This window comes from Mastomys coucha, unplaced genomic scaffold, assembly GCF_008632895.1.
Source record: "Mastomys coucha isolate ucsf_1 unplaced genomic scaffold, UCSF_Mcou_1 pScaffold7, whole genome shotgun sequence".
NCBI lineage: Eukaryota > Metazoa > Chordata > Mammalia > Rodentia > Muridae > Mastomys > Mastomys coucha.
The window spans coordinates 43,206,557-43,217,434 of record NW_022196913.1 but is presented as its reverse complement, the minus strand read 5'-3'; positions in this window follow the sequence as shown (position 1 = coordinate 43,217,434).

Genomic DNA, 10,878 nt, shown 5'->3' with positions numbered 1-10,878 from the left:
TTTACCATATACCAAGCCTTTCACATGCCTCACTTCCTAGACTGGAGGCCAAAAAATTATAGGTTTGAGGGCTCACTCTGAGAAGGGAGAATAAGGAAGGGACAAGTGAAAAGTGTCATATGCCCCCTCTAGAAACATGTCTAGCAGGCATGGCGAGTGGTTATTTACAATGGAGAAGCTTTTTCAGACATCAGTACATATACCCGCTGTCTTGGACCATACAGAACCAAAATATCTAGGAAGCTGATTTCAAAATAAGTAAGCCGTATGTTAACAGGGAGAGAAAGTCAGCACAGAGCATACAGAGACCCACCCGAGAAGCTGTACAGATGGGAAAGCACACTATCCACAGGTGGTATGACATCACAGGGTAGGAGGTAATGACCCCACGGACAGCTCTGTGTGAACCATAGGACCCAGCTGGGAAGGAGTGGGGGCCACTCCACACTCAGCACAACAGTGGGGCAGAGCATGGGGAAGGTACCAGGGAGAAGCTCATTTTGGTGAGCACAGCCCAGGAAATGGAACGACTGTGATCCGAGGGTCCTTAGAGATGGAGAGTTGTGGAATGACATCAGAGTCCAGCCAAGTGAACTTCCTAGATGCTGACTGTGGGACCATGATACGCATTTAATTGTTCACATATCCCCATATTGGCACTAACCTTGGGTCCAGCAAAGACCAGAAATGCAGGTGGGGACAAATGGAGAAACAAAGCAGAGAGCAGTAGCTATGTCTTGATGGACACATTCTTACCTTCTTTCCCAATACCCTAACATTGCATCCCACCCTTGCGGTATTAATATATTCCAAGCATCCTCTCATTTTTTTTATTAGATACTTTCTTTATTTACATTTCAAATGCTATCTCCTTTTCTGGTTTTCCCTCCAGCAAAAACCAAACCAAAACAAACCTGTTCCCTCCTCCCTCCCCCTGCTCACCAACCCACCCTCTCCCTCTTCCTGGCCCTGGCATTCCCCTACACTGGGGCATAGAACCTTCACAGGGCCAAGGGCCTCTCCTCCCATTGATGACCAACTAGGCTATCCTCTGCTACATATGCAGCTGGAGCTATGAGTTCCACCATGTGTACTCTTTGGTTGGTGGTTTAGACCTGGGGAGCTCTGAGAGTACTAGTTAGTTCATATTGTTGTTCGTCCTTAGGGGCTGCAAACCCTTCAGCTCCTTGGGTCCTTTTTCTAGCTCCTTCAATAGGGACCCTGTGCTCAGTCTAATAGGAACAATCCTTCATTGCTGGTGGGATTGCAAGCTGGTACAACCACTCTGGAAATCAGTTTGGCGGTTCCTCAGGAAACTGGACATAGTACTACCCTCTAATTTCTTAAATCCTCCTCCATTTTCACTTATTACTTTTGCATTAGCCTCATAATGCTCGCTTGAATAAATCTTCCTAGCTTTGCAAGACTAACCTCAAATACAATGCGGTCATGAAGCCTCTCTGAACTCAATATGTATGCTACATGCATGAGAAGAAACTGAAATCTCCTTTCATTAAGTTATGACATGATTTTATCTGTATAATTAAATTATTTTGTTTTATGCTTTATAGCACAATTATTTTTTCACATTCCAAGTTAATAAATTATGTACATCCAACTCAAAACTTACTAAGAACAGTGAAGTATATCTTCCATTTTCTGCCCTAAGATTGTATCCTTTCACTACAGTGTGTTGTTTGTCTTATAAGAAGTTAGAGAGTCATTGGGTTAACCCTGGACTAAAGCACACACTTAAGAACCAAGTCTGTGGGGGTTAATTCAATGTTAGTTCTCATCTTGTTTCTTAAACACCTAGCTCTGCCATGGTTTGCTTGGATGAAGAAGCAGGGATCTCTTGCTGCCATTTTGACCCCGGTCTCTCCTTCCTGCTCTGCACATTGCATGACCGTTCTGTTTAATAGGCCTTGTTGGGTTTGTGGTGCTGCCTCCCACAGCTTCCTCCCCTTCTCCACATTAACCTGCATTTTCTGGATAATGGCCCCAGTCACTGGCAGCATTAAAGCTCTCCAGTCTGTTCGCATCACTTCTTTCTCCTGGCCACGCTCACAGTGGGACTTCACTGGAATTAGCCAAGGAGGAGTGCAGAGGGGAGGCTGTCTTCACAACAAGCAAAATTGAAGGGGCGACAGTTCCATTGGAACAATTTAGATCCTCCATTGTACTGTCTAACAGCAACATAAACCAGTTACATGGGCCAAAAATGGTAGTTTGCATATGTGAAATATCCAAATCTGTTGGACCACAAATGGGTTCTTCTGTGTGTCTATGAAACCATAAGAACCCAGACACTTGATGAACACTGTATACCAAAGTTAAGGGTTTACACCAGCTCAAAAAGAACATATTGCCTTCACTGTCCTGGAATCCCAGACAATCACCTTTTCATTCTATCAAATCTGAAGTATGAATGCTTGTAAGTATGCATATAACTGCCATTATTATATTCATTACAATAAGTGGGCTATAGGTAGGGTGAGAGGCAGGTAGAAGATGGTCTTGGCATGCTGAATAAAATATAAATGTTAAGTAATTTTGAAAGTAAGTCATTCCAGAATTTTAGATTCAGAAAATCTGAACTTACATATTTAAAATCTAGGTACAAAGGGAAGAGTTGTACAGTGGAATGATCGAGCTGGGTATACACTACATGTAACCCAGTGAAAAAGCATTCAGAGAATGAGACCCAATGAAAAAGCATTCAGAGACAGAAGAAGAACAAGAATTACGTCTTTCAATTCAGAGATAAAAACTCTTTGCTCACAGCCAAACTAAGAAGACAGTATAACTCATTAATTAATTTACCACCACTGTTCACCTCTTGCAGAGACTTTAAGAATGCAAATGACAACTAGCTCCTTTGACACACTCAGATTCAGTGGATGACTGAACAAAAAGAGAGACTATAAACTTCACAAAATAGTTTAGCCGTTTCTCAAGGTGTGTATGCCTGATCACGTGATCTAGTCATTTCACTACAACAGATTCACCCAAGAACTACACTGACACACAAATGTTTATACTTGAATGTTTGGGATAGTTTTACTGCTAACAGTCCAAGACTGGTCATCTAATAGTCATTAGAAGGGGAAACAACAAAGCATCAATGTAAAAGAATCACAATAGAGTACTTGGAGAAAGCAAAGGAAAACTGGCTATATCTGTCATTTGTTCTTACACAAGAGTCCTAATACCTCAAACTCATCTATGGTTACACCAAATAATACCGCAGTGGTTTTATGAACTGAGACATGAGGGGAGGTGCAACAGAAATTTCAAAGGACAGGAGGAAAGTTTGGGTGCCCATGATCACTATATGGAATTTGGTGTTGGTTTCATGTATATAGTTCATTATTTGGTTGGATGAATCTCAATAAAACCATGCTATGTGGGATCAGAGATGTAGGACTTAGGACTTGAAAAAGGTAATGTAGCAAAACAACATCAGCAACAAACAAACAAACAAAAAGCAAAAAAATAACCAAAAACAAACAAAAAATACAAAATGTTGAGATGTCAGAACACAGCTCTTATGGGAGCTGTAAGGCAACGATACAATATTTTGTAGAGAATATTCAGCATAAACAGAGTGTAGTGACAAATGATTGCAGAATACATATAACGAAAGAAAGTAGTCCATTGTCAACCTTGAATCTTAGGGGTCAGGGAAACATATAGTAAATAGAGCTACACAAAACATGTGGTTGTTAGTGTTAAATAGTGCCTTGACACAATCTAGACTCACTTAAGAGTTGTGTGTTCAGTCACACAAACCTAGGAGGGGTTGTCTAAATTAAGGTTAGTCTTGTCTGAAATAGATTATCTTGAAAACTGAACTGATGTGAGAAGACCCACTGTAGCTCTGGACAGGACCATTCCTTGGGAAGGAGACCCTAGGATGCATGGACAAGTGTGCTGTGCAGCCCTGCCTCATTCTCTGCTTCTTTACTGTGGGTGTCACATGACCAGCTCCTGGAATGTCCCATCCCTGTCAATTCCCTGCCTTGATGGACTGTAACCCACAACTCTGGATAAACCTTTTGTCCCCTGAGTTGCTTTTGTCTGAGTATTTTATCACAGCAACAGGAAAAGAAACTCAGACAAGGTAAGTGTTGTTTTATTAGTGACAGTTACAGCTATACATTTATTATTTGTTGTGTGTGGTCTGTTATAATACTATTCAGATAAACTTTTAAGTCAGTGGAAGAAACCAGAGAGGTTACAAAGAATGAGAGGTCAGACTTTCTGGAGTCAGATGGTAGCTGATTGCAGCAAGAGATAGGATATCAGCTAAATTCTGCTCACTGTGTTTAGAAGGGAAATCCAATGACACTCAAGTTTTTCTTGAGCCACTGAACAGGGGAGAGAGTAGATATGAACAAAGAAACAAGAGATACTTAACATGACAGTTACATGTTATTGATGAACAAGGGCTCTAAGTAAAACTAGAGTTAAGACAACTGAGCCTTATAAAGGTAATAAGAAGCCAAAGGGCTTGACAAAGGGTGAGCTGTTGGTTTGCTTAGCCAGTGCAGAGTCTACAGCTGGTAGTGTGATTACAAACTAGCTATGATACAATGACAGTTCTAACTAGAGGCAGGAACTAACTAAAAGTTCAGTCACCCAGCTCTCACAGGTTTGTCACCTGGTAATATTCAGTGATGCTGTGTTGCGAACTGCTCGGCTCTGCCATGCCTTCCATGCCTGGATGGACTCATACCCCCAAAACCATGTGCTAAAATAAGTCCTTTCTCTCCTAAAAGCTTTGCCATGGCAAGTCTAACAAATGCATAAAATTGGTAACAGAGAGGTTAGAGTTGTTGTGACTGAGTCTGGCCATATGGTTTGTCAGCCTTTGAGAAGATTTTGTGAAAGAAATTTGGAAGAGTTTGGAGAAATGAGCTAGGAAAGTCTTCCACTGTAAATAGAAACTTCTGGTGGAAACTCAGAAGAACAGGACACCAACAAAATGTTGGCAGTAAATCATGAGATTTAGAGAGGTCATTCCTGTTACATTCTGCTTAAGTTATTTCTTTGTTGTTTGTTTTGTTTGTTTGTTTCGTTTGGTATAGTTTGAGTTTGGTATCAGACTCAAATCAGATAGAGTATCTCTGTATAAGAGCCCCACCTGTCCTGGAACTTGATTTAAAGTTCAGGCTGACCTGAAACTCACAGAGATCCACTTGTGTCTGTCTCCCAAGTGCTGGCATTAAAGGCATATACTACCACCACCACCACCAACACCACCACCATCAACAACAACAGCACTGGGCAGGGAAAGCTGATCTTAAGAGTGACAGACTAGTTAATCTGTAAAAATATTTTTCAAGTTCAGCATTTACACTGTAGCATAATTGTTGCTCTCTTCTTTCTGCTGTACTTACAGGGAAAATCATGAGCAAAAGTAAGAAATATCTGAAAACTGTAGTTTAATCATAAGAACCAGCATAGAGTCTAGGAAAATAGCTCAATCAATAATGTGTTTGTCATACAAACACAAGGATCCATGTACAATCCTCTGAACCATGCAAAAATCAGGTGTGGCAGTGTGCACTTATAAACCCAGCACTAGGAAAAATCAGATAGATCCCTGGAGCTTGAGAGCCACAGAGCCTAGCCAAATTGATGATTCCCAGGTCCTAGTAAAAAGATTCTATCTGAAAAACGCAAAGTAGATAGCTCCTGAGAACAACACCTGAGGTTGATCTCTGGCCCCATACTCAAGAGCAGATGCACATACATGCTCTCACACTCAGGTTCTCCCAGACACAGGCACACCACACACACACACACACACACGCGCGCGCGCGCGCGCGCACACACACACACACACACACACACTAAAAATAGAAAAATAGAAAAAAAGTAAAGAAATGAGTTATTAAAAAGAAAACAATACTTTTATTGGAACAACAGGTAATATGCCTCTTGGGAAATATCAAGACCTCACCTACTCTAGGATCAAGAGTATTAAAGATGTTTTCATAAGAATAGAGTAGCTCAGTTTTATTTTGCATGCACAGGGTCCCTTAGGAAGTAATTTTCCTAAGAACATTTCCTTTTCCCATCCTTAGCCGTCAGGGCACTTAAAGGTCAATGCAACCATGCTCCTGGGGCACCTAGCTGCCACTTCAGCTGATAGAAATCTTTACACGTGATGCTGGTTTTTGCAAGCACAAAGAACACAAGAATTGCAAGTTCATAGAGGCTTCCATCTAGATTCCAAAGAAATGCCTGGAAGACTTGGGCAGGTACAGTGGGGCAATGATCAGTTCCCTGCAGTCATCTACCAGAGGATAATGCATAATCCCAGAAAGTGAGGCTTAACTTCTAGTGGGGTCCCCAGGACACACTGTATGGCCTTTGCTTCCTTGTCAAATACCCATGGTTATTTTTGTGTGACTCGGTTTCTAGGCTTCTCTCTGTTTCACTGATTATTTGTTAAGTCTTTGGCCATTATCTTGATTTCCATGGCATGTCCTAAAGTTATTCCTCTTCACTATTGACTGGCTTTTCTGTGACTTCTGCCTCTTAGTATAAATTTTTGAATGAGTTAGTGATCAATCTTCTCAATTGTAGTTTTTTTTAATCCCACATTTCTTATTCATTGTAGACTCTTCGTTCAAAACAAAATAAAGCTATTAGCCAAGGAAAAATGGCTTCTTCAGTCTGGTACTCCTTCACAAGTTTACTCTACTCTTCTTCACATTAAGTTTTCACCCTTACATCCAAAATCTCTTGCTGAATTCAACAATGCTCTTGAAACACCTTGACGACTACCTAGAAAAATCAATTCAATAAAGAATAAAACTAGACACACATTTAAATCTTCATAGAAGCTAATTCAATTTTGCAGACCAGGTTAGAGAGATAACTCAGCAGTTAAGAGCACTTATGGCTCTTCCAGGAAGAAGTGGGGTTCAATTCCCAGCACTGACATCAGGCAGCTCACAACTACCTTGAACTCCAGCTCCCTGGGATCCAACAACTTCCTCCATCCTCCACAGGCACTGCATTCATGTGCATGCATGCACACATATGCATACATAGATATATATGTATATGATATATAAATAAAATAAATCTTTAAAAATGTTATTATAGATGTAAATAAGACATGAAAAAGCACAAAACTCTTTGAAGATAAGTTAGGAGAAAGTATGAATGACCCATGGGTTTTGCAATGTTGTTTAGGTACAAGTATGTGATTCATGAATCAATAAGCCAGTCTAAATTGGGGATATAAAACCAAAGATGTATCAAATAAAAATTGATATAAAAATAGACAAAATACATGTAAAACTCAGTTATAAAAAAAAAGAATGACTATAAAAGTTAAGTTGGATGATTTGGGCAGATAACTCACTATCAGAGTCATTTGGGTATCAGACAGGCTTATAAGAGTGTGTTCACCATCTTACATCATTAGAGAATGGCAAAATGAAATAGCAAAGTGCCATGAGCTTATATGAATGGCCAAAGTCCAGAACATGAACAGCAAATGCAGATAAAAACATGCAGCGACCAGAGCTCACAGCATTGTTGTGAGGTCCCAGGTCCATAAAGCCGCTTAGGAACATGGATGATGTATTATAAGAGAGACTTCCTGAGCAGCTCAGCAGCATTGACCATGTGCTAGCACTCCCTCAAGTGCATTAAAAATTAATATTCACACCCAAACAACCTGTACACAGACACACAGTATAGTGACTCACACTTACTTTAAAAAAAAAAAGCGAAAGCTATCCAAATAACTTATAAATGGTGAATGGATAAATCATGATGCATTTAGATTTTTATTCAACACTAAAAGGAAATGGAGAGAAACTTAAGAGCATCTCACTAAAGTAAAGAAACCAGTGTGAAATGCCTGTTTTCTGTATGATTCCAATTATATAAGTCTGAAAAGGGTAAAAGTAGAGACAATTAAAAAGAACAATGCTTGGGGCAAGAGGATTGGCTTAGTGGTTTAAAAGCACTTATTCTTACAGAAGACCCAGGTTCAGTTCCTAGCACCCCAAGACTTGGGGAAAGGGAGATGAAGAGACAGAGTAGAGAGGAATTTTATGGCAGCAAAACTCAACATGGTCCTCATCTTAATGCATACTAGAGGCTTCTTAATCTCCATAATGTATAACACCATGAGTAAAACCTACAGACTCAGAGTGATAATTATGTGCAATTGTAATAGAAGCGTGAATCCAATTGTTACAACCACTTGGAAAAGCTGAAGAAAACAAGTAAAAGGCTTATTTGCGAAAATAACTAATCAAAGTAGGATATTTACAAAATATAAAGGCTAGTTATACAAATACCATCTACCTGAGAGTTTCAAGAAAAGGTATTGCAAGAACACATAATGGACAAGCGCCAGAGACCTTCTGGGTGTCGTGTGACCTGCGTTTCTGATGCAGACTCTGCTGCTGTCTATAGGTTCCTAGATACTCTAGGTTCTGCAAATTTGAAAATTAAAAAATACCAAGACTTGCATCCTTTCTGCAGCAAACTCTGTAGTTAATTTTTTAGATAAAAAAAAAAAAAGGTAAGCCTCCTCCCCCAAGTCATGAGGAAATCAAGAAAGGCTTCTTTCTCTGAAGAACCAGGAGAGGCAAAGAAAAGTAGCTTCCCCCAGGAGAGAGTCACAGGTGAATGGCCTTCGTCCCCTGGTGGCTTCACTCAGAGGAACCATCAGCATTATTACAGGTGACTATTTGTAATGATTTGTATATAGTTGTCTCAGGGAGTGGCACTATTAGATGTGGCCCTGTTGGAGTAGGTGTGTCACTGTGGGTGTGAGCTTTAAGACCCTCCTTCTAGCTGCCTGGAAGCCAGGATTCTGCTAGCTGCCTTCAGATAAAGATGTAGAACTCTCAGCTCCTCCTGCACCATGCCTGCCTGGACACTGCCATGTTTCCACCTTGATGATAATGGACTGAACCTCTGAACCTGTAAGCCAGCCCTAATTAAATGTTGTCCTTACAAGAGTTGGCTTGGTCATGGTGTCTGTTCACTGCAGTAAAACCCTAACTAGGACACTAGTGGTACACTGCCCAGCAATAAAAATTTAGTGGTTTTTTAAGCTAACCCAGCCCAAGAAAATCTAGAGGGTTTATTTAGGTTTTCATTAACCACAGTAAAACTAGGGATTGCAATAAATGTACTGATCATCCCCGCATGGTGGGACACACCAGTTACCATGGCATTTGGAAGGACAAGGCAGGAAGGGTGTGACTTTCAGGCAGCCTCAGCTGCATGGCATATGAACCTTGTCTCCTAAAGAAACAAAACAAAACAACTAAAACCTACCAAATTAAACAAACAGACAGCAGTCTGGAAAAAGGAGAAATGCACCACTGCAGGGTGGCATGTCGGTGAAGCCCAAAGCCAAGGAAGCCAAGCACTGGAAGAAGGACAGGTTATGGAAGTGGTCTCCTTCTTAGCTTTCCTGTTACTTGAAGTCTATTCTAAAATAAATGAATAATAATGTGTACTTAGGAAGAGAAGTAAAAGATCTGTGCAAGTTTCTAGAAGGTTGAAATGAATGGACTTGAAAGAGCACATGAAGTTTCTAACTTATTAAGTATAGGCAGGGATGTGGTTCACAGAGAGGAGGTGGGTGGGTGCCGGTGTTGGACAGCAGGTAGATGGAAATGGCCCCTGGATGACACTGTGAGAATTGTCACTCTTTTGTGCTCTGGGGCCTAGGTCCACAGCCCTGCATATTTAATATAAAGGACCCACTCAGGAGACAAATAGGTATGCTCACTCCTGCTCTCCAGGGTTGTGAGAATGACGACTCTAACTTGCTTTTTCTCACGTGCTGAGTGAGGCAAATATGCAGCCCTTGAGAACATTATTTAGTAAAATTGGGCATTTATGGCTTTAGTAATTGCAGGTTATTGAAGGCTTGGGAAAAGGAAATCAAAATGTTTAAATGGTGTGTTATGTGCTTGGATAAATAAGCGTGCCTGCATTTCAACAGATATAAATCTATGAAACCTTGGCCAGCCTCTCTCCAAAAGGACTGTAATGATCAGCCCCCTAGAGCTGTCATGTTTACATTGGTTATTCAAAAACTCAGGTAAACTCTACTTGGAGGCCTATGAGACGGAGGAAGTGAGGGTTTTGATGTTTAGTTTATAAGAGGACCTCTTGATAAATCCATGCATTCAACAGCTGCTTTGAATGTCAAAGCCTTTCCCAAGGACTTGTCTCACAAATAGACACATGCATATGTAGAGCAGAATTGCCCATGCTTCTGCTCAAATGAGCACAAGGTATTCAGTAAACCATTTACTTCCTTTCCCCCAGTTTCTATTAGCATACTGTAAATATTTCTCTTTAAGATTTGTGTGTGTTTGCATGTTTGAGTGTTTGCTTGCATGTATCTATGTGCAAGCCATGTGTACCTATTGCCAGTGGAGGCCAGAAAACATCATTGGATTCCCTGAAACTGGAATCACAGGTCATTGTGAGCCATCACCTGGTGCTGAGAGTTGAACCCAGGCCCTCTGCAAGAGCAACAAGTGCTCTAACCACTGAACTGTCTCTGTAGCCCTATATTTTTTTTTAAAGTGGGCCAACTTTTGCTTTACCATCTGCCTACTGAATATATGTTTGAAGAAGCCCATCTGTTTCTGTAAATTTTCATTCTGCCTGATTTCAGCATTCTTTCCACTACTTATTTAGGAAGCATGTCTAATCTTTTTCTCATTCCTGACACGGTTCCCATTCCAATGCTTTTGGGCTAACTTGCTGTTCAGAGTAAAAGGTAAACATGTGGAGGAATAGTACACTGCCATCTTCTTCTCTACACAACGATGAGCTGAGTCTTCTGGGGTGCATTGCTTCCTGGAGAAT